Raw genomic sequence first — 25,662 nt, 5'->3', positions numbered from 1 at the left:
ATTTAGATACACATGCCAGAAACAAAAATCCAGAACCTAGTCCTAACCTCAGTAAAACATGGTATGTCACTCTAGAACCTAAGATACTCATGGTAATAAAGTACTCATGGCATATAGGATACTCATGGTAACAAATCACGAGATATCAGCACGGATACATAACAAGAGTTAAACCTAACATGCTATGGATATCAAATAGTGACATACCAAAGACAAACATGTTCATTGCTTGCAGCTATAAAGTACTATGCATATCCAAATGACGATATCATAAAAGATAAGTCAAGAGGTACCCGCCTCCAATGTAGATCGAATCAAACCAATCCAAATGTCGAGACGCCCGTCCCGAATCACAGTCCTGCAGATAACGTGATATACAATTTAGCTAATTTTATAAACAACAACTAGCTAAATCCAACCCAACTTAATTAGGAAAAATCCTAATCGATCTATCATTAATTAATCCTAATTAATGATTAACTTGAATTAATCTTCTTAATCAATAATCCTCAATCAACACAATCATTTCCTTTCGCTGATCAACTTACGCTTAGCAATATGATCATCTCTAATAAATCCAAGGACTAAATCTAATCCAACATAAATCAACTGTACTTAATTCATCACAACTACAATAGATTAAACCTTCCATAATCACATTAGGTTAAGTTAAACATGAATCCATCATAACTTACCTAAATCCACAATTAATCTAGCAACTGCAGGTTACAATATTTCCAACATAATCCGATACAATTGCATATCCTCCAAATACTCATAGAAATACAACCAAAACTCCACACATAACTTACCTTGAATTAATATCCCCGATACTGATCCAAAATCTTCACATTCCATATGCCCAATTGAATTCCTAATCCAAACAGAATAATCTAACATAAAAATCATAAGAGGGCAACCTTGCAACGAAACCAAGCCAACAAAGGGGAAATGATTTGATGCATTTACCTCATCAGTGATATGATGGAACTGCTCCTTGTAAATCTGAAAATCAATTGGGCAGTAGATGCAAGATCAAGCTCACAACCAAAACAAAGGTAAATGGATGATGAGTACATGACCGTGAAGCCGCTGTTAGAGCTCATCCTGACAAGAACACACAAGAGAAACTAGTCCCAGTGAGGAAGAAAATCTGCTCAATACAATCACTCACCGACAATACAGGTGGTGATGACTAAGGCACCATCCCGAAGGAAAAACCCAGGAATAAGTGGCCTACAGTGGGGTCGACGGTGCATAGCTACAGACGGTGGTCGGCGTTGGGTCGAGAGACGGCAGCGTCGGCAAGCACTGTGGTGGTCGGCTAGGGCAGAAGGGAGGTCGACGGCACTGTGCAGGGATGCTTGGCATCACTGGCGGCAGTGGGGAGGGTGCTCAGATCTCACAGTGGCTAGGAGAGAGAAGATAGTCGCCGGCTCTCTGTTCCCTGGTGTCGTCGGCGTCGGGCAGAGGAGAGGGAAGCAACGGCGGTTTGCGGCGCCGGTTAGGGCACGCGTGCGGGGAAGAGAAGGCGCGCGGGGGTGGGGAGTTTAGGGCACGGTGACAGAAGAGGAGAAGAAAAAGAAACGGAGGAAATAAAATGAGAAAGAAAATATAAAAATAAAAATAAAAATCAACTTTTCCTCACTAAAACAGGGTAGCCTAAACAGGCATTTCCGGACCCCGTTTTTATTCCCGTTAACTCGTCCGTACGAGCTCCGAAAAATTCCCGGAAAATTTCCAAAAATTCCAAAAAATTCCCTTATTAATATTCGCCTATTTTTGGTATTTTACAGGGTCGCTGGTAAGAATCACCATCTCGAAAGAAGGGATGTGGAACGGAGTTTGTCTCCAATGGTTGCCGACAATAAGGTCACAGATAGACTTGTGACTGGGTTGCAGTTCGATGATCGAGTTGTTTTTGCCAATATTAGCGCTGTTGCCCAGGATTGAAAATCGCGACGATTTCGTGATTTTCACTAGAGCCGTTGAAGGGATTTTTGCCGATCGACGATGCATCAGTGGCCTGCTGGCGACCGTGTCCGTCGCGGTTGCGTGGCATGTACAGCGTGTGCAACATGAGAACATGGGCAGCAATGCGGCGGAGAAAACGGCGATGTGAAGAAATAACGAAGCACAGTAACGTGAGGAAAAGTTTGATTTAAATAAATCAAATAAAAAAAAAACGTGAGTGAAAATGTCGCATGCAGTTAAAAAAAAAACGAAATTTTTTTGTTTCGATTTTTTTTTATGCAGAAATGTGTTTAAAAAAAATTTTGCATCGTCTGTACATGTTAATGATGTCTACCGTAACAGTATGTTTAATTTGGGTGCATGCAATAATTAATTGAATATTAGTTTCAATTAATTCTCATTTATAATAAATGGTCTAGAGTAATTTTGGTCCACTTAGATCCGGTTCAGGTTTAAATCATTAGTTGGTTTAACCGAACCAATTTGATCCAAACCCAAAATCAATTTGGTTAATTAATTGGACTTGGACCAAATATGATCAAATGACCAGATTTGTTCTATTAGGTCAGATTTGATCAAAACAATTAGATTTGTTCTAATTGGTCGGACTTAAACCAATGGACATTGGTTTGATCAAACGGACCTGAGTTTGATTAATAAGTCTGAAATTGGTTGAAATGGACTTAGAGAAAAAGTAACAGAACATAGGCACAAAATCCCTGTCCAATTAGATTAGTTCTAATTAAGGACAATCGACCAAGCTTAGGATCTGGATCCCTGATCAACCGATCTAATGGGTCTGACCAATTAGATTGGTTCTAATTGTCAACTTGAACTCCTGAAAATCGAGAAGATTTGTTTTTCTTGATTTATTATGTTGGTACTATGCCTGTATAAATTGAAATAAGCCGGTTTTGTACTGGTTAGTCGGTTTTGTACTGACTTATTTATTTTCAATTTTTCAGATGGCACGGACAATTACCACATTGACTCATCGCGAAGTGCGACGAAATCAGCTCAGGGAGGAGATTCAGGAGATAGAGTATAACTCTGCTTATGGAGTCGACGGACACATTGGACGACTTGATGATCTGTTTTGGAAACTTGAGCGAGAAGAGTTTCCAGTCCTGGACAGTTATAGGATTTGGGCTTTGATGCAATCATTGCCAGAAAATCCTAGGATGATAGCAGACTATATTTGGGGGCGTCATCAAGGACGCGTCACATATTCTGTATTATGTGAGGAGCTGCTTCATCATATGACTGAAGAGGATCCGGAAGAGTTCGAAGAGGACCCAGAAATGATCGAGGAGGAACCAATAGAGGATCCAATTGTGGATCCAAAAGAGAACCTTGAAGCTATCCTGCCTGTGATTACCCCAAATGAGTCCAGGCTGAGAGGGATTATTTTGGCCACTATACTAGTGTCTGTCCTAGTGGGAGTGGTAGTTTCCTATCTAGTTTATTAGAGTTCTGTTATTTTTATTGTCATTTTGTATGAACAATAGTTAGTCCATCTCATTCATGTCAGTAGGTTATATGTTAACAATTTGCAGCATAATTTTATATTAATGATATGTTCATTTATTTATGCTGTTTGCTTGACATGATGCATGATTAGTTCATGATGTATTAAATGATTATTTCATTTAATTTTTTTTTTAAAAAAAACATGATAAATTAAATGATTGGTTCATTTAATTAAAGAATTCATGATATGATAAATGATTAGTTCATTTGTTGGGATGTATGTAATAGAATTGATTAATATTAATTTGATTGGTCATACGGATGATGAGTGAAAACATAGTTGTCACTTGATTTTGTAAACGAATTCAAAGTAATATTAAGTCAATCATAAATTGCATACATATGATTTACACTGAATACTAAATAATGTGTTTATTTATGATAGATTATGGCAACCAAAAACATAATAGCTGAACTCAACAAAGGTGAAAAACTTAATGGGGATAACTATAAGATCTGACACCTCAGGATACAATATGTACTTGAGGAACAAGAAGTTCTAGAGGTTGTAAATCAGGTTATGGAAGTACCTGTAGATGGTCCCACTGCACAACACAGACGAGATCTTAATGCCTATAAGGCATGGAAGAAAAGGACTCCACTGCAAAGGGTATATTGATTAGTTCAATGGTAGACGACCTAGCTTTTGAATATGAGTCATATCTTCTAGCTCATGAAGTCTGGGTTGCCCTTAAAGAAAAATACAGTGGAGTAAGTCTGAGCAAGCTTGACAGGTGACAATTAAATTTGATAGCTACAAAAGCGTCCGAATATGTCAATGGTTCAACACCTCAAGGAGATGTCGAACATGATTCGGAGCTTAAAACTGCTGGTCATGAGTTGGTGATGAACAACAGTTCAAGCAATTATTCGTTCACTTCCAGATTCTTGGGAGACCATGAAGCGGACCTTAACTCACAGTGAGAGTATCAAGACTTTCACTGATGTCTCACGCCATGTAGAATTGGAGGCGGAGAGAGTTGAATCCGCAAGGATTTCTGGACAAACCTATGTGGTTGTAAGTTCTGCTGGATCATATGGATCCAAGAAAAAGAAATGGTTCAAGAAAGGAAAAGGAAAGAAGAGGGAAGCTGCTGTTGTGGGACAAGGCCCAATCAAGAAGATAGTCAAGAAGACTGGAAAGAAACCTAAAAACAAGTTGACTTGTTTTAACTGTGGCAAAAAGGGTCACTTTGCTCGGGAGTGCACTGAGCAGAAAAAGGTAAATCCAAGTGTGTCTTCTTTTCAAGAGTATTTTGTTGCTAGTTCAGTGTTGTTAGCTGATTCTTATCCTTTGTGGATTATAGATTCGGGAGCAACCAACCATGTAGCTCGGGAACGAGTTACATTTGTTGAGTACCGTCGGGTACCAGCTGGCAACAAGTGGATCTATGTGGGAAATAATGCAAGAGTTGAAGTCAAAGGAGTCGGCACTTGCAAACTCAACCTACGTGGTGGTAGAGTTTTTGTAAAATATCGGAAATAGGCGAATATTAATAAGGGATTTTTCCGGAATTTTTGGGAATTTTTCGGGAATTTTTCGGAGCTCGTAAGGACGAGTTAACGGGAACAAGAACGGGGTCCGGAAAAGCCTGTTTAGGCTACCCGATTTAAGCGAGGAAAAGATTATATTTATATATGTATCCTTTTTCCTTTTTATTTCTTATTTCTCTTCTCGCCGAAACCGAGCGCCCGAGCCCATTTCTCCCAGACGCCGTCGCGTCCTCTCCGAGCCCTAACCGCCGGCCGTGGCGGTTCTCCTCCACCCTTCTTCTCTCCTTCTCCTCCTCCCGAGCCGCACACCCGGAGCCCTCTTCATCTTCTTCTCCGCTCTGCTGTCCCCAAATCGCCGGTGTCCTAGCCTCTGCCCGACTCCAGCGACGCCACTTCTTTCTCTCCTCTGCCGCCACTCCGACCCGGAGCCGATCCCTAGCCGCGTCGCCGCCACTCCGACCCGACGCCGAGCCCTAGGTGCCGACGCCCTCTCCGAACTCCTCACATCATAGCCGAGCTCTCCTCACAGCGAACCGTGCCGCCGGCCACAGCCGAGCCTCATAACCGAGATCTCCTTCCTTCTACTCCTCTGCCGCCGGCGACTAGAGCCACAGCCGACTCCTTGTTGCCCTAACAGTGGAGATACTGAGCAGAGGGCCACTGCCGACGCCAGCCGACCGTCGGTGCCTTCTCTGTGTCGTGCCCTAGATCCTAGCCAACAAGGTGAGTTGGTTGCACTGGAAATGTTTGGTTGCACACTTGATTTTCTCCTTCTGATCTGATCCAGCAAGTGTAGGGTTTCAATGGAAGAGTGGTCACGGCTGTGAGGGAAAGGAAGGCTCTGCCGTGAAGTGTTCTAACAACAATCTTGAGTTTCAACACAAAACACGGCTGTGAATTGAGGTAAAGAGTAGAGAATTGTAACCTTGTTGTGGATTGTGAACTGAGGTTAGGTTTAGGGTTTTACTTTGATCAAGTTGTTGATGATTGATTGATAGGATTAGGTAGTTTGGAATTGATCTAATGGTGGATTGGGGATTAGGTAACTAACCCTAATTTATCGTTAGACTTTATTTAAATAAGTTGATGATTATTATTTAGGGTTTTACCCTAAATGGTTTTAAGGATTTATTTAGCAATTCATTCGAATTTTTGCTAAATAAAAATGTATTTATTGGATACAGGATTTTGACGCGAGACGAGTATCTCGATGTCGGATATGGACATTCCTATTGGAGGCGGGTACTTTTGACTTATGTCATTTGATATGCTTAGTAATTAAATTAACATGTTGCATTAATTGTGTTTTCTTATCTGTTTTCGGTTAATCACTACCCAAATCTTACATGCTTGATTGATTGATTGGTTTTGTATCTCAGGTATATTTTTACCTATTTATACATGCTTATAGGGGTAGTGATATGCCATGCTTGACCATGTTCAGGACCTAGGTTTTTATACCTTCTGTGTACCTTGATTTGATATGATTCTTTGACCTAGGGTGCACATTTCTATATATATGGATTAGGTCAGATGTTTATATGGTTATTGCCATGCATCATTTGCATGATTGCATGTTGGTCGATAGCTCCATTATTGCCGAGCACATCGCCATTACATGGATCTGCACACACCACCACTCATGGGTTAGGTCGATTCAGCCGAGTGTGTTGCGTTAGGACTCGTTAGGCACCGTTGGTCCGCTCATGGGTAGTGTGACACAACGTGTTATCTCACAGGATTCCTCCCGCCTTGAGTACCGGAGTTGAGAGCATCGGCCCCCATCTATGATTTGGGGTAGGAGGATAGGTGTACTCGAGATCCCGCCCACCTGGTCACTCATCGTGAGTAGTGACGACAGAGTGCACGTGTTGTCACACCCTACCCACTCGGCCTCACTTTTGTATGAGATGATCGATCGCCGTGGGTGACCGGGACGTCATTGGCATCATGCATGATGCATTTATTTTGTGTTTGTGGTTGCCGATTTATATGTTGCATATTGTTGGATACCTATGTTTGACATGCATGTGATTCCTATACCACTCGGACTGTTTGACCTTATACTCGGGACTTGGTTAGTACAAGATTCTCCTATTTACTCAGATGCATATTTATATCTTTCTTATATCGGAGACCGCATTTATGATTAGTGTTAGGTGTTATTTCTTTACTTTGCATATCAATTGTACCACGAGTGTTGACCCACCCCGCCCATTGTTGATATTTTCGTGTTGACTGTCAGGGAGTTCATCGCTAGTCCTCACTGCACGTAGTGCTATCCCTGCAGACCTCGAGGATGTTTGGTTTTCTTTGGTTTCTTTTCTGTTCTAGACTGTTTTGGAACCTGATATGTTTTGGATTTTTCTGTTATGGATATTGTATAGATTTTATTATATCGATGGATTGGATTTGGTTTTATTCTACTACATGCCTGCCTGGACGGCAGAAGAGGTAAGTTTGTCGGATTTGAGCTTTACGAGTGTAGTGGAGTAGGGTGGATTTCGAGTCAGAGTATTATTACTGCGTGGTTGTGTCAGCCAGAGGCTGAATATATATATATAAACTGCGTGGTGATTGATTTTATTTATTGTTATGATTCCAGCCGCATGTGGCTGAGTATATAGTGCTTGTAGAAATTTTTGATTGTCCACCGTACAGGGGAGATGCTGCCGAAATTTTCTCGGGCAGGGACTCCTCTGGGGCGTGACAATTTAGTGGTATCAGAGCACGTTTACGATCTTGTATTTTGGATTTTCGGATTTATCCGATACCAATTTATTGGTATCAATGCTATATGTTTTGGTGTTCGAGATTTATCGGATACCATTGTTGGTATTCGATATTTGGATTAGCGTTTGTGAGTCAAACCGGCATTATCGGATTTTCGATATGGTTATGTTTCGATTTTCGTTTGATTTATTGATTTCGCGATATGTACGCTCGAATTTTCGAGGTCAAATGGGACCTGACAAATACGAACATCTCCGCATGAATTAGGTATGTTGTTATTTTATGTTTGTTATATTGGTAGTAATATCTCGTAATTTAATTTAATGATATGAGACGACTACCAGATTACTGCGAGACGCAGGCGGACGACCACGTGAGGAGGACCAGGATCTCTCGATACGCCGAGATGCCCATCGTTATGAGCCCGCCAGTGTGATGCATCAGATGGGGCGAGCATCGGCCTCAAACCCGATAGCTCCTTTAGAGATACCTACCTTGGCCACACCGACAGTATCCACGCCTACCCCGCTTACAGCGCAGGAGTACCATTGGTGTACCCGACATCTGAATTTTGATTCTTACAAATTTATATTCCAATGACGGAATACTAGTGCATCCCTGTGCATGAGTCTCTTTCTTTTTATTTGCATTTTCTTTATTGATTTTTGATGTTCTATGGCACAAAAATTTATAATAAAATTATAACATCTATAAACATATATAAAAAACTATTAATGCTAGTTGTATCTCAGTAGACTTCCAATAGTTATATAAAACTTCTCAAATTTGAGGTGTCAACCCATGAGGAATGAGTTGTATTTCAACAAGCTCTTCTAGTGAAGTATTTGAATCATAAGATGTAGCTTTTACTTCAGTCCTCTACTATCTCCATGCAACCTCCATCATTTGCATTATAACTTTTCTATGGCAATTGGAGATACAGAAACATACCTATAAATATAAAATGAAATATGTACATGCTTTAAATTTTGAATTGAAATTAAACACTTGTAAACTTACAGTAACAAGTTTCCATGCATCATTCAAGCGATTTGTCAGCATTTGTCTCCAATCTAAAAAGCTCAGTGGCAACACAACTCTGTTTCATGCAATAGTCCCAATAAAATTTGCAAGCATAGGATGTAGATCACCGTAAGGTTGTCCCCTTTTTTTGAATTTCACTATCAGCATATGATCTGGATGTAATGCATAAATATCTCTCATAATAGTATTGCCATGTTTTTTTTCTGAGCTTGGGATGAAGACATGACCTCTTTTTTATCTAAAAAATATAATTTTCACTTAGTGTTTCAAAAAATAATTTACTCTTCATATCCAAAAACATTTTTCACCTTGCTCATTAACCTCCTCATTTTATATCTCTAATGGTGAATGAGATGTTGTGTCTTGTGATTCATTTTCATGATCAACTCCTCTATTACTTGATTCTTCTCTCCTAGACTATCTTTGGCTATTTTGGATTAGCTTTCACGTTCTTTTGTTTGTCATTTTTTGAAAGTTACCTACAAATCACAATATAGAAATATGAATGAAGTTTGATGTGTAAAATAAGCTATCATAGAATGTTCAAGCATAATAACAAAAGGGAACAAATTTTCTACAATAAAAAACATTTAAATAATTGACTCAAGTATCAATAACAAAAGAGAACCAATTTTATGCATTAAAAAAACACAAGAAATGAATTATATTAGTCAAAATGAGTAACTCTAGTAGCTGTAACAAAAGATTTCTATGTAAAAAAAATCAATCCAGTTGAAGTGGTCGAAGACCTACTTGAGCTGAAAATCACTATGAACAATAGTATAAATAGAGTTGGTGGAATTATCAAAGAGTAGGAAATTTGGAGAAGTGGATACAAATAGATAAAGAACAACAGTGTGTTTTATATACTAAAAATAATGACAAAACTAAAGAAACACTAATGGAAACTTAACTATGATGTTCATCACGCCATCTTCTATAGTAATATTTACCAATCTAAAAGTTATACAAAATTAGTTTGATTTGGTGAAGATTCAAGGGGACTGGAAGATAACATAATTAAGAACATCTAAATGATGGACTCAAGTATCATCAATGACATGGAAACTTAAGACCTTGTACACCATATCTTTCTTTCAAACTATATCACAAAATAAGGAAAAAAAACTAAAATTGAAGCTCTAGCAACCAAAACTACATCAAAGCTGATAAAAATAACTGCAAAACAATGCTGATAAAGAGTGCTACAGGGATATTTGTACACTTCTGAAATTCCATAAAAAAGTATCAAGAGCATTGCTAGTGATTTTGTCTTGACATTGCTTCTAAATCAAACATCCTTCACCTTGAACTGCCTATATCAAGAGATTCATCCTTTTGACAAAATCGAGAAAAAAACCCTAAACAAATTCTAAAAGCAAAAGCCTTTACCTGCAAAGAGAGGTTGAAGGATCAAAGACAGGGCAAAGAGAGGTTGAAGCATAAAAACCCTAACAGTAGATAAGAATCAAAAATAGGTCAAATCCTCTATAGAAGCTTCCAAAATCAATAAGCAACAAAATAAAAAAAAATCAAAATAGTGATGGAAGAAATCGGTGACTATAGGTCAAATAGTGTACCTTGAAGAGGCGGAGGGTATGCTAGTTGCGTACCTAGGAGAAGACAGTGGTTCTCCTAGTTGTGTCACCAGAAGGAGGCAGAGGTTGGAGGCTCATCGGCGATGGGATGAAGGCGAGTGTGTCTATAGAAGTGACGACACAGACGCGATGAACTTCCTCTGGCAAAATCGGTAGGAAATAGCGGGAGTGTAAGGTAAGGTGAGGGGAGGGAATTAACAGCAGGAATGTGAAATTTGGGTAGAGTGTGAGGGAGGGAAATTAATATAAAGTCTTATTTTTATTTTATTTAATTAATTTTAATTTAATAAAATAATTTTTTAAAAAAATAGGGAATGTAAATTATGTTAAGGTAATGGAAATTTTGATTAAAATTTTGTAATGCGGAGGAAAGTGTTAGTGCAAAATATCAAATAAAATAATAAAGTTTAATGGGCGATTAACATTATCAGAATTTTTAGAAATTTTCTGAAAATTTTTTCGGAACTCGTATAGTGTATTTTAAGGGGATCGATTATTGGCCTGTAAAAAAGCCTATTTGGATATCCCTTAATTGGGAGTTGATTAATTTCATTAAGGTTATGATTAATTAACCTAGGTTTCCTATTCCTTCTTTATTCTACCCGACCTCTCTCTTCACGTCGATCTCCTTCTCCTCTTCCCTGATCATTTCGTTTTCCCTCTTCCTTATCTTCTCCTTCTCTAATCCTTTCTCTCATCTTGCTGCCGACTATCACAGCCCAATGTCAGGTGTCAATCGTCGTGCCGCTCCAACTTACGAGACGTCGGCGCTGCCAGCAATCAACGCCATCGGCCAGGAGGGATATGTTGTCGCTGAGTCTCTCCCTCTCATCTGATTATGCTGTATTGCCCCAACCGATCATTGCCGACCATCGTGGTCCGACGCTGGTCGCCAACCACCGTGGCCCTACCGCAAGACATGCTTCTAGGCGTCGACTACCTCCACCGCAACCACTTCTATGCCCTAGCTTCGACCTGTCGCCGAGAGGGTGGAGTTGGTGAAGGGGGTGAGGGCAAACTCTTCACCTCGCTTGCGGATCCGAGCAGAGCAACGATGATTCCATCAGGGAGGCTCATCACCTCCTCTTCATCAGATTTGCGGTGCCTTTTTCTTGCCGGCATAGATCTATTACCGACCATTTGATCTCCTTTTCTATCTTCCCTGATGTATTGTAAAGCCATAGCTCCTTCAGCCATTATGAGAGGTTAGATCCAACAGCGGCGAGCCCTAATCAGTGCTACTCCAGCCGCAGGGAACCACCAGAGAGGAAAAAGGGGTAACAAATCTCTTAAACTAAGGTTATTTGACTTATGCTTCTTCCGATTGGAAGTTGGAATTCAGACATGGAGGTTTTGTTTGTGTTTTAGGATTTGTGTGCAGATCCACGACTGCACTATTGAGTCCGGCCATGAATCCCCGGTAGCAAGCTCCTCCGGCTGAGTCAACATCAAAGTCTTTGGATTTGGGTAAGTTTGGTTGATGGGTTATGCATTGATCTAATGCAATTTGATATTGGAAGAGTTATGGATATCTATTCTAATGTTGTGATGGATTATGAAAGAGATTAATTAGTTCTTGATGCCTAGTTGATTTAAGACATGGAGTAAATGATGTGTTGATTTGAGTAGCATTGAAGTGAAGGAATTGTGGATTGAGTTAAACCTAATTGGATTAATGAATTAGGTTAATTAATTTGATTAGGGTTTTCCCTAATTAGGTTGGAGATTTTATTTAGCTATTTGCTACATATATATTAGCTAAATATATTATGTGATCGCAGGACTTTGATTCGAGGCGGGCGTCTCGACATGGGATTGGTTTGATACGATCTTTGATTTGAGGCGGGTACCTTTGACTTATCTCTTTTGATATTGTCATTATGATATGCGTAGTAATTTATAGCTAGTAGTAATGGTTGTGTTTAGCTACCATTGGTATGTCACTACTTGATACCTATAGCATGCCTGTGTTTGTTATTATCTGTTATGTCTTTAGACTTATATTCTTTTGTTCTTGCCATGTGTACTAATGATCATATAAGTAGTGACATACATTGTCTTACTGTGTACAGAACTAGTTGCTAGACATACCTGACATGTGTACCTAGTTTCATGATACTTAGATCCTTGTTGGATTTCTTGACCTTTTTGGTATATATTATGGAAGTGTCGGGATTTACATGTTGTAGTGTCATGCACCATCTTGCATGACTGCATGCTGAGTGATTTTCAGCTCCATTGTTGTTGAGCACATCGCCAGTTACATGATCTGCACACACAACCATTCATGGATTAGTGGTACATCAGGCAGGGTGTGTGCAGTTTGCTCTGTCAGGGCCTCGCTGGTCCGCTCATGGGTTGCAATGCATCCTGTCCACTCGGTCACTCAGGAATAGTGATGACAGAGTGTACAGTTGTCATAGCCCAACCCACTCGGTCTCACCATCACGTGTGAGATGGATGACTGGCGTCAAGGGTGATCATTGTTGGTGCAATATCCCTTGGGTTAAGGTTGACCAGGTTGATTAGGCTTGAGTTGGCTCAAGCTTGAGTCTAGATGTTTGGATTTGATGTTTGACAATACGTGAAAATTACAGGCGCAATTATCTGATTGGGGATATTGCTAGTGCAGGTGTGACTAGTTTGGTGTGAAGAAGAGTCAAGTAGGACAAGGATGACCAAATACTTGACTGGGAAAGTCCCGATGAGTGAAGTCGGGCAATGAGAAAGTCTTGGTGAGTGAAGCTCGGCAGGTGAAAGTTTCCGTGAGTGAAGCTGGGCAGTAAAAAATCTTGGTGAGTGAAGCCATGTGAAAATCCTAGTGAGTGAAGCTAGGTGAAAGTCCTAGTGAGTAAAGCCAGGCATATGAGAAGTCCTAGTGAGTGAAGCTAGGCAAATGGAAAGACTTGGTGAGTGAAGCCAGACACGTGGAAATCTAGGTGGGTCAAGGTTGACCGGACGCCTGGTGTTTGGAAGTCCAAGTAGGCCAAAGGGTTGAATGGATATTTGACACGAGGAAATCCAGATGGGTCAAGGGTGACCAGACATCTAGTGGAAATCCAAGTGGGTCATGGAGGACCGGACACTTGGCATGAGACGAAAAGTCCAAGTGGATCAAAGGGATTAACCTGACACTTGGTGAAGGAGTCCTAGCAGGTTAAGGTTGACCGGATGCTAGGCATAATGTTTCAACAGATCACGGTTGACTAGATGTTGGAATTGGGGACCCTAGACTTGGTTTAAGCAAGTAAAAGGGTAACCAATTGAACGATTGAACAGGGGTTCAATCGATCAGCTGATCGATTGGGGCTATGCTGCGACAAAGCAATGGCCCAATCGATCGGTTGATCGATTGGGAGCTTATACCGCGCACACAGAAGTGCTCCCAATCGATCAGCCGATCGATTGGGGGACGGGATTTCTTACACGCAGACACGAGAAATGTTGGATCGATTGGTCAATCGATTCAGCCAATTCCTAGAGAGCATAGAGGCACTCTGAATCGATCGACCAATCGATTCAAAGCCTCCTCAATCGATTGAGAGCCATTCAATCAATTGACATCAAATCGTTGCGCAGGTTATAGCCGTTGGCGAGCGTTTTCCTCTGCAGTTCTTTGATTCCTCTCCAGCAACAAGCAGACGATCTCAGCGTCGATTCTCATGAGCTTCTCCACACTTCCACAGCCAGTTCTTGAAGGCTCTTGGAGATAAATGTAATTACACTTCCAAGTTTCAAGAGACAACAACAAGCAACAAGTAAGCAAGAAGAAAGAGTTTTTCTTTGTATCTTTGTATTTTCTTCTTGTGCGTGTTGTATTTTTGTTGTGTAGGTTTGTACGAGGCTTCTCCGCCTCCGGCTACGACCGAGAAGGAGTATTTCATTAGTGGAGAGCGAGTCGTGTGTGGATCCTTGTATTAGTCACCTCTTCTAAAGGTGGATAACAAGTAAATCCTTAGTGTTAGCGTTGTGAGTGTGTTTCTTGTTGTTTATTCCGCTGCACATCATCAAAGAAGCACATCAACAAGCGCAACGAGCTATTCACCCCCCTCTAGCAGATTTCGACCCTAACAAGTGGTATCAGAGCGAGGATGCTCTTCACTGGAATCATCGCCGGAAGGGGCAACAAGGCTAGAGGGTGAAGAAGTTGGAGCAAAATTCATCAAGTCAAAGAATTCATCAAGAGCTCAACGTCAAGATGGAATTCCAAGATGGACTTGGATTCGACACAAGGGTGCCTCCACCATTTGTATCCACAAGCTTCAATTCTTGGAATGCAAGGATAGAAAATTTTCTTATGATGGAGATAGAGCAATGGTTTGCTCTAATGGAAGGTTTTGAAGCTCCAAAAAATTCAAAGGGAAAAACTCTCAAGTGGAGTAAGTGGAGTCAAGAGCAAATTCAAAGTAGCGTGGCAAAAGACAAAGTGACCAAGCTATTGATCAATTTATTGCCAAACAATATTTTGGCTCAAGTTGAATAATTCAAGGATGCCAATGAGCTTTGGAGTAAATTGACAAAGATTCATGAGATCCCCTCCACTATACCAAATCGAGAAGAATCCAAAGAGGGTGACTCATTGGATCAAGACCAAGAGGAAGAGGACTTTGAAGTTGAGAGATGCTCAACTTCCGAAGAAGAGGTCCAAGAAGCTTCATCTTCAATGGAATGCAACGAAAAGGGCAAAGAGGGAGCATACTCTTTGTTCCATGTACAAGATGAAGATGAAGAGGTGTCCACCTCTAGGATTGAGGGGAAGAGACATTCGCTGACACTGGACCAAGAAGAAGGAGAAGCTTCTACTTCCGAGTCAAGTGAAGAAGAAGACGGGGCAACCTCCAGAACACAAGAAAAATAAAATGGAGGATTAAGTGTCATCCCTATGTGTGAAGGTATAACTAGTTCAATTAAAAAATAAAAATCATATTTATATGCTTTGAGTATAGGGAACATGGGTATTAAAAGAGCAAATGTCCTAAGTTGACCAAGAAAAAGAGTCAACCGGCACAAAACAGCAAGGAGAAGCTCAAGGAGATCGCCCCCACAAGAAAGAAGAGCAAGGAGCACATTGTATGCTTCTTGTGTCATCAAAAAGGACATTATCAGAGTCAATGTCCTAAGGGGAGGAAAGCGGTCAAAGTCAAGGGAGGAAACTCAAGTCAAGGGGGAGCTTCCAAGGTAAAACCCAATGTATCATTTATTGAGCTTACCCTTTTAAATCATGGTAAAAAGCATGCTAGTTCTAATTTATATCATTTTAATGTTATTTACCATAAAAATAGGAGGCATGATAGAAGTAATGAAAATCATGTGGCTCTTCATGCCGAGACTACCACACCTAGGGTTAGGAAGGTAGATAGAAATTTGGGCAAGAACACTAAGGATAGTAGATACAAGTCCAAAAATAGAAATGTTCAAGGATTTAAAGAAAAAAAAATCCAAAACTAAGGATTTAATGATGGAAAATCAAGTCTAGAGATCAAGGCTTGATAATATGGAAAAGACCTTAAAGAGAATCGAAGATTTTCTTAAGGGCCAAAATGGGCACCACCTAGGGCTAGGAACACAAAAACCATCAAATGATCATAGGTTTGTGATACAAACCTAAGGCTAAGAAGAATGTAACTGTTAGGACCTTCGGATGCGGCTAGAGAGGGGGGGTGTGAATAGCCGACCCAAAATTCACGTTTCTTCCTACAATTTTAGTTAGCGCAGCGGAAATAAAAGATAGAAACGAAAATGGAGAAGATCAAACCTCAAATGCGACGATATAACGAGGTTCGGAGATGATACTCCTACTCCTCGGCGTGTCCGTAAGGTGGATGAATCCTATCAATCCATCGGTGGATGAGACCCCGGAGAACCGGCTAATAAAAACTCCTTCTGGGTAGAGAAACCTCGCCACAATCTCTCTTGCAACAGCAAGATCAGTGTACAAGAAATACAGCAAGAAGCCAAGAACAATATGAATGTAAAAACACTAGTTTGCTTGCCTTCTCGTCGACTGGTGATGAAGCAACCACTTCACGCCAACAACAGCAGCAACTGATCAGTTGGAGTCCAGCCGAGGGAAGCTCACACGAAGCTTCAGTAATGGAGAGCTCAGTAAAGCTCTGATCGCAAGGAACAAGAAGGAGCAAGAGCAAGAACTTCAAAACCCCTACTGTAGAGGCCCCTGATTTATATGAACCTGCGAAGAAGAAGAAAGAAATCTGGCGTTGTGTCTCAACTGGACACAGACGTCGGGCTCCACCACGATCGGTCGGGATGGTTGATAAATCGGGGGACCGATTAGGCCTCCTGATCGGTCCCTAGATCGGTCCCAACTCTCAGAGAGTTGGTTGCGATCCCGATCGGTGCGTGGACCGATCAAGCCCTAGGTTGATCGGTCCCGGACGATCAGGTCCAGAGGTTGGAACTCACGATCGGTCGTGGGCCGATCATGCCATTCCTTCTCCCAATCTGTTTGGTTCTTGATCGGTCACGGATCGATCGGATGACGATGTATCCGGATCGGTCGGTGAGGCCGATCAATTTCAACCTTAAACCTAAAGCATTCACGATCTGAAGAGCGAGCTCAGGCCCTCTCGGCCTAGTCAGGAGAGCGAGCTCCGAGCCCTCTCCGGCTTCCCGTCCGGTCCGAGGCGAGCTACAGGCCCTCTCGACCTGGTCAGGAGAGCGAGCAGCAAGGCCTCTCAGGCTTCGTCCGGTCCAGAGAACGAGCTCACGAGCCCTCTCTGACCTAGTCCGGAGAACGAGCTACCGAGCCCTCTCTGACTCCACCCAGTCCAGAGAACGAGCTACCAAGCCCTCTCTGACCTAGTCCGGAGAACGAGCTACCGAGCCCTCTCTGACCTAGTCCGGAGAACGAGCTACCGAGCCCTCTCCGAACTCCCATGCCAAGCTTCCATACTTGGACTTTTCCCCGTGCCCAGCTCCATGCTTGGACTTTTCCCGTGCCAAGCTCCTTGCTTAGACTTTTCCGTGCCAAGTCTCCATACTTGGACTTTTCCCGTGCCAAGCTCCCTGCTTGGACTTTTCCATGCCAAGTCTCCATACTTGGACTTTTCCCGAATCAGGTCAACTCAAGTCGGGTCAACCAGGTCAACCTTGACCAAAGGTTGCACCCACAATCCCCCAAGTTCCTATTCTTGTCAAACATCAAAATACAACTTCTCTATTCTTGTCAAACATCAAAATATACCTCGAGTCAGGTCAACTCGAGTCGGGTCACCCAGGTCGACCTTGACCTAAGGTTGCACTCAACTTCTTACCATAAGGTTCCATATAGCTATGGAACCAATCCTAGGTCTAGGAGTCAAGTCAAGGATATAAGGGAAGTTATCCCTAGGAGTATCTTTGCAACAACAAATGTGACTAAGACTTCTAAGAAGTCTGAGAAAGTCACTAAGAAGGTCACAAGGGAAGCTATCCCTAAAGTTGACATAGAGAAAGTGATCAAGGCTTCTAAGAAGCCTAACAAGGTCACTAGGAAGGTATTTAGGGAAGTCATCCCTAGTGAATACCTAGATCATCCAAGGAGCACAAATAGGTTTTGGGTTCCTAGAAGTATTTTCTCTAACCCCTAGATGAGTTAGAGAGTGTCAACTCTATTTGGAAGGGTGGTTAACCCAACTTTAATAAAGTTGACACTTGAAGGCATTTTCAAGATTTTTGTTAACCTTTAAAAATGTAAAGGATTAATTGTTTACTCTTTGGAAGAGTAAAATGAGTCAAAATTTGATGAATTGGACTTAATTTAAATTGACACATTTGAGAAAAGGATAAGAAATGCCAAGTTGGCGTTTTGGTATTTTCTTAGGAAATTAAGGGCAAATTAGGCCTTAATTTAAAATGAAACCTTGAGGAATTATGCTTAATTTTAATTGGCACAAATAAGAAAAGCACAAGAAATACTAAGTTGGGATTTTGGCATCTTCCTAAGGAATTAAGGGCAAATTTAAGTCTTAATTTAATTTGTTTACTCTTTTTAAGAGTAAAATGTGTCATTATTTGAGAAACTTGATGTAATTTATATTAGCACAAATTAATCAAGTGCAAAAGAAATACCAAGTTGGGTTTTGACATTGTCTTAAGAAAATATGGGCAATCTAGGATTACTTTTAGGTTTAGCTAAGGATTTAAGGACACTTAGATAGATAATCTAGGTATATTTTATTTTATGCTAATTGTCATGCTTTGTTTGCCCATCACATGCCATGACATTATATTTTGCATTCATGCTTATTATGAAAAACAACAAAAATACCATGGCATGTCATACACACATCATATAGCTATAGCAAATTTTCTTTTGAAAAATATTTTCATTTTGATGTATGCCATAAAAATCATGTAGCTAAAAATAATGCATGATGATTTTTAGATTCTTGCAATTAAGGACAAATGATATTTATTAACAAGTAATATCCTAGGTAGATGTTCATAATCTAAAATGCCTAGATAGATATGCATGATCCCTAGCTTAGGACAAAACCAAACTTTACATCTCACCAAGAACTATAAGGTGACTTGTATGTATTTTAGTACACATTAGATACAAGTGAGATGTTAGGATGGTGAACAAAACTCAAGATGTTGATTTAGTGTATTCTTATTGAGTTTTAGGTTCATCAAAACACAAGTTATTTGTTTTCCAATCATTGAGAAAGCTAACATACAAGTCATGTGCATTAAGCCCAAAGAATATGGTTGGATATTGGTTTTGAAAATAATTTTAAAATGCTTTTGGAAAACCTTGGTGAAGACTATCTTTTGATAGTAATCATTATTGAAAAGTTAAACACAAACTAGAAGAAAACACTCAAGTTTTTACAAGTTTTCAAGTTTGTGTTAATCTTTGAAAATAGGAAATATTTTCATAGGAAAATATTTTTTTCATGATAGTATATACCCTAAGTAATGTTTACATGAATTTTCATGATTTTTAAAATTTTGTAGAATTTTTGGGGAGTTTCTAAACTTCGTTGGAAATATACTTCAGGAAATCAGAAGCTCCAATCAATCAGCCGATCGATTGGAGGCCCCCAATCGATCAGACGATCAATTGGGAGGTGTTTCCTGTGAGCAATAGCTCACGGAATCGATCAGCCGATCGATTTCGTTCACTACTGGATCGATCAGGCAAACAATTTTGAGGAAGGTTCTGCGAATAGAACCACCCTGAATCGATCAATGGATCGATTGAAGTGGTTTCAATTGATTGGGACCCAACCTCAATCGATTAGGAATGCTAATTTTGGTTGAGAAAGTCTGATTTCAGTATTTTAAATCATTCTTAATCTATGTAATCGCTCCTAACCCTTTGAACTATATTTGTATACATTTAGGAGGAGTTTTCATGATGAAAACAAAGGGAAATAGTTAGGGAAGACTAAGTTGAAGTTTAGGTTGAGGTTTGCATTCAAATTTTGATATTTGAACCTCAAAACTTCAAATTTTGGGGTTTCCTAAAGGTTTAGGAATTCCAAGTCATTGTTGGTGCAATGACAGAAGTTTGAAGCATGTCTTTAGGGGGAGTTACTCTTTAAGGACATGGAAATTATTTTTCGAAACCTTTGAAGGTGGTTAATCCTTCGTTTACAAAAACAATGCTCAAGGTTGAGCATTGAAAAATAATGGAGAGTGGATATCTCCATTATGGAGTTATGGATGCTCTAGGATGAGCATCATAACATGGAGTAATGCTCAAGGGTGAGCATTTGATACAGTGAAGGGTATGAGACCTTCATTGTTGAAATGATGAATGCTTAAGGATAAGCATTATTGCTCAAGGGTGAGCATTTGGATATAGTGAAGGATATGAGACCTTCATTGTGGTGTTGTGAACAACGAGTGAAGTTGTGAACAACGACACTCGTTGTTCACAACGGTGAGTAACTCTTCAGGGGGAAAGTTCTTTATGATGTGTGCCAATAAGGGGAGAATGTAGGATTTAATTTAGGCTTTAATTGTTCCTCTAGGAAAGCTTAGGGGAGAATGTAGGGTTAAACTCTCATTCATGCATTGGCATGAGAAGAAGTTGAGGCTATGGGATTAGCCTAACTTAAAGGTAGTCAAACATCAAAAAGGAGGAGATTGTTGGTGCAATATCCCCTGGGTCATGGTTGACCAGGTTGACTAGGTTTGAGTTGGCTTAAGCCTGAGTCTAGATGTTTGGTTTTCGATGTTTGATAATACTTGAAGATTGCAGGTGCAATCATCCGATTTGGGAGATTGTTGGTGCAATTCTCCTCTGGTCAGGGTGTGACCAGTTTGGTATGAAGAAGAGTCAAGTAGGTCAAGGCTGACCAGATACTTGATTGGGAAAGTCCTGGTGAGTGAAGCTAGACAGGTGAAAGTCTCGGTGAGTGAAGCCGGGCAGTAGAAAATTATGGTGAGTGAAGCCAAGTGAAAATCCTAGTGAGTGAAGCTAGTTGAAAGTCCTACTGAGTGAAGCCAGGCAGATGGGAAGTTCTAGTGAGTGAAACTAGGCAGATGAAAAGACTTGGTGAGTGAAGCCAGACACGTGGAAATCTAGGTGGGTCAAGGTTGACCAGACGCCTAGTGTTTGGAAGTCCAAGTAGGTCAAAGGGTTAACTGGATACTTATCACGAGGAAATCCAGATGGGTCAAGGGTGATTGGACATATGGTGGAAATCCAAGTGGGTCATGGAGGACCAGACACTTGGCACGAGACGAAAAGTCCAAGTGGGTTAAAGGGATTGACCTGACACTTGGTGAAGGAGTCCTAGCAGGTCAAGGTTGACCGGATGCTAGGCATAATGTTCCAATAGGTCACGGTTGACCAGATGTTGGAATTAGGGACCCTAGACATGGTTTAAGCAAGTAAAAGGGTAACCAATCGATCAACTGATCGATTGAACAGGAGTTCAATCGATCAGACGATCGATTGGGGTTGTGCTGCGACAAAGCAGTGGCCTAATTGATCGGACGGTCGATTGGGAGCTTATACCGTGCGCACAGAAGCGCTCCCAATCGATTAGCCATTGATTGGGCACCTCCAATCGATTGGCCGATTGATTGGGTACGAGATTTCTTGCGCGCATACGCAAGAAATGCTGGATTGATTGGTTGATCGATTCAGCCAATTCCTAGAGAGCACAGAGACACTCTGAATTCATCGATCGATTGATTCAAAGCCTCCCCAATCGATTGAGAGTCATTCAATCGATTGGGATCCGACCGTTGCACAAGTTATAGTCGTTGGCGAGCGTTTTCCTCTGCAGTTCTTCGATTCCTCTCCCGCGACAAGTAGATGATCTCAGCGCCGATTCTCACGAGCTTCTCCACAGTTCCACAGCCAGTTCTTGAAGGCTCTTTGAGATAAGTGTAGTTACACTTCCAAGGTTCAAGAGGCAACAACAATTAACAAGTAAGCAAGAAGAAAGAGTTTTTCTTTGTATCTTTGTATTTTCTTCTTGTGTGTGTTATTTTTTGTTATGTGGATTTGTACGAGGCTTCTTCGCCTCCGACTGCGACTGAGAAGGAGTATTTCATTAGTGGAGAGCGAGTCATATGTGGATCTTTGGATTAATCACCTCTTCTTGATGTGGATACCAAGTAAATCCTTAGTGTTAGTATTGTGAGTTTATTTCTTGTTGTTTATTCCGCTGCACATCAATGAAGAAGCACATCAATAAGCGCAACGAGCTATTCACCCCCCCCCCCCTCCTCTAGCACATTTTGACTCTAACAATCATGTCATTTGCATCATATGCATGAATTGCATTTATTGTTTGTGCTTACTGCATTTTGGATGCTGTATTTTGGTGGTTACATATGATTGACATGCATACAGGAGACATGATGTATTTGGTTTGATGACCCTGCATCTGTTAGTGAGGTTCACACCTTTATGTCAGAATAGGAGGCCCTAGTGAGTACAACTTCTCCCCTTGTTTCAGTTTTGCATTATCTGTTATTGTTCAGAAGACTGTACTCCATGATTATTACTGGTAGTTATATTTTTCTATGTATGTCCACTTGATACCCGCTGAGTTGTTGAACTCACTACCCTTTATTTTTCATGTTGTTTTCCGGTTAGCACATAGATATGTCATGTCGCTTAGAGTATCCTGTCTGCCGGTCCCACGTCACATCAAAAGACGGTTTACCTCGCTCTTGATTTCTTTTATATAATCTTTATTAATTTAGCTTTATATTAGTGTTTAGCCTTGTGGCTATTGTATTATTTTTGGTGTTGTATTTGTGTCTAAGCTGTGCCGACACACATTGTGTTGTTTTGGTTGTATGAGCTTCCTGTTTGTTTTCTCCGCTATGTTTTTAGCGCAGCCATGTGGGTTGTTTAATATATATAACTGCGTGGTTAGTATTTTATATACAGCCGTGTGAGCTGTTTAATATATATAACTGCATGGTTGTGTATATTCCAGCCATGTGGGCTTGTTGATGTATATATGATTCAGATTGTCACCCGTATAAGAGAGATGTTGTCGAATTTTCCTCTAGCAGGTACTCCTCTGGGGCATGACAGTTAGATTATAAAATTTGATGTGGATTCAATGGTTTTGGCCCTATTCCAGTTCTGGTCCTAAAAAACACAGTCTAGATCCTTTTCAGAGCTGAGGAAAATGTTAGATTATAAAATTTGATGTAAATTCGATAATTTCGACTTTATTCAAGTTTCGACCCTAAAAAGCACAGTCTAGATCCTTTTCAGAGCCTCCAAATCTTTTTTTTTAAAATATTTTTAGTAATTCTATATTTTGGGCAGTTTAGTTAATTTTAGTATTTTGTAGCATCAGATAACAGAAAGGAAGATGATTATATAAAATGAGAATAAGATATTTTGGGATGAAAGTATGAGCGAGGGAAGTAAATACAAGGGTCTCATTTTTATTTTATTAATATTAATGTTATTATTTAACCTATTTTAATTTATTTTTTTATAAATATAAACAATATTAATATTATATACTATAAATTGTAAATTAATTAAGAACAATGTTTTTTTAAATAAAAAAGTAATAATAAAAATAACAAGAGTTCATTTTTATTTTATTAATATCAATTGTTTTGAAATTTTGAGAAAAGTGGGTGGGAGGGAAGTTAATATAAGGGTTCATTTTTATTTTATTAATATTAATTTTATTATTAATCAATTTTAATTTAATAATAAAAAAATGGGGTATTGATAAAACTTGATGTGGGTACAATAGAACAATCTTCAAGACACTATTTTTTTTATTTTTTTAAAAAAAATATAATAATAACACTAATAATGTCTAATATCAAATAAATTGATAAAAATATGAATTATCATAAAAAAATTAAAATTATCATTTTTAATAAAATTAAACAAAAATAATAACAATAATAATAAAAAATAGAGAATATAAATAAACTAACGACAATCTAAATTAAAAAGACATGTAAATAAGATTTAACCTTATGTAGTGTTTATATTTTAAACAAAAAAAATAATTAATGTAAACTAAGCGACATTTTATAAGAGAACCACATTTGAATACCTAGTAACCATAATAATCATCCTTACTCTCTTCATTTAGCCAAGAGATTTCATTTTATTTTGCCCATTTTTATTACTTGCATTAAATTAAATATAAAGAAAATTGATTCATTATGGCTAATATGTGTTTCACAAAATTGGTCTGAGCAAACAAACAAACTTGAAGTTATTGAACCAAATGGAGATAAAAAAATTATATGCAAATGCTATGGGGATGCATTTCAGAACATTTGAGAAATCAGAAATCAAATGTGAAAATACTAGTGTACTTTAAAACATTAGAAATTTGGTTTCATTCCAGAAATTAGAAATCAGATTCAGAAATCATATTCATAAATCAGAAAGTGCTATTGTTGATTCTTAAATAGAAAGTGCTATTGTTGAACCACAGATTCAACAAATAATTATGTGGTTGCTGAAATAATTCTGTGGTTGTTGAAATAAAACTCAACAGAAATAATTCTGTAGTTGTTAAAATAAAACTCAGCAGAAATCCTTTTGAAGTTGGTGTCCTTTTAGTTTCCATTGTCCTTATCACCACATATCCTGAATAATTATTCATTCCACCAATTTTTTTTCAAAGTTACTTTTTTCGGGTATGAAAATGATTGTGTAGCTTGCTGTCTTGCTACTGCGGCTTGTTGACAGTTAGAGGTTCCATTCCCTTCAGTAACAGCCCCTTTTTCTGATTCTGTCTCTGCTAATGGGGTCCTAGCTAGCAGTGACAGAATCAGAAACATTTCAAAATTCTCAAAATAAACTTTTCATTGCAGATTCTGCGATGAATTGCAAAATTCGTCGTAGATTTGAGAATTCTTCTTATATAAATTTCCACTTTCCAAGACTTGTTGAGGCTCCTAGAAAGCTTGGAATAAGATATAACTAGTTCCTATGGGTTCTTAAAAATCCCCTAATTTTATTAGTGTCCTCAACCACTAATTTTACCCTACCGGTAATTTTTTTACCTTGACGATGTTCAAAAAATATTAATCACTTTCGTAAAATCAATAATCTCAATATATTGAGTAAAATTAATATTTGACTGCATCTATATGATCAGGGGATTTATAGAAACATATAGGAACTGGTTTTATATCATTTCGAGCTCTCTGAGTACCTCAATTATCTTTAGATATTTAAAAATAAGTGTGACTTGTTAAACTACAACTTCCTATAGAAATTTAATTAAGTCTTACATGCTCATAATTTATTTAGCAAATTAAGATTAAATATAGTGAGTCAAATTATTTTTACGATATTTTTATGATCAGGGGATTTATAGGAACCCATAGGAACTGATTTCATTTCATTCTGAGCTCTCTAGGTACCTCAATCGGTTTCAAAAAGTTTATTTAAAAAAAAATATTTACAATCTACGATGAATTTCAAAATTTGTCATAGATTTGAGATTTTTTTTATATAAATTTCAACTTTCTAGGGCTGGTTGAGATGCGTAGAGAGCTCGGAATGAGAGGAAATCAGTTCTTATTGGTTCCTATAAATCCCCTGATTTTTTAAATGTCCTCAACCACTAATTTTACATAATCGGTGATTTTTTAGCTCAAATGTGTCTGAAAAACATTAATCACTTTCATAAAATCAATGATCTCAATATATTAGGTAAAATTGATCTCTAAGGGTATCGATATGATGAAGCGATTTATAGGAACCTACAAAAACTAGTTTCATGTTATTCCGAACTCTCTGTGTACCTCAACCGGTTTCAGAAAGTTTACTTTTTTTTAAAAAAATATTTATAATCTGTGATGAATTTTG

The 25,662-nt window shown here is 39.2% G+C and overlaps 1 long non-coding RNA gene across 1 annotated transcript; it reads right to left on the bottom strand.

The window, feature by feature from the left end:
* Positions 1-298: 298 nt before the first annotated feature.
* On the bottom strand, positions 299-1,091 carry LOC121990208. Its single transcript, XR_006114503.1, has 3 exons — positions 970-1,091; positions 813-874; positions 299-358 (listed from the first exon to the last, which is right to left on the bottom strand). It is a non-coding gene; the product is annotated as an uncharacterized LOC121990208 (long non-coding RNA).
* Positions 1,092-25,662: the final 24,571 nt, after the last annotated feature.

This window comes from Zingiber officinale, chromosome 6B, assembly GCF_018446385.1.
Source record: "Zingiber officinale cultivar Zhangliang chromosome 6B, Zo_v1.1, whole genome shotgun sequence".
NCBI lineage: Eukaryota > Viridiplantae > Streptophyta > Magnoliopsida > Zingiberales > Zingiberaceae > Zingiber > Zingiber officinale.
The sequence above is the reverse complement of the archived record's forward strand: the minus strand, read 5'-3'. Positions and strand labels throughout refer to the sequence as shown.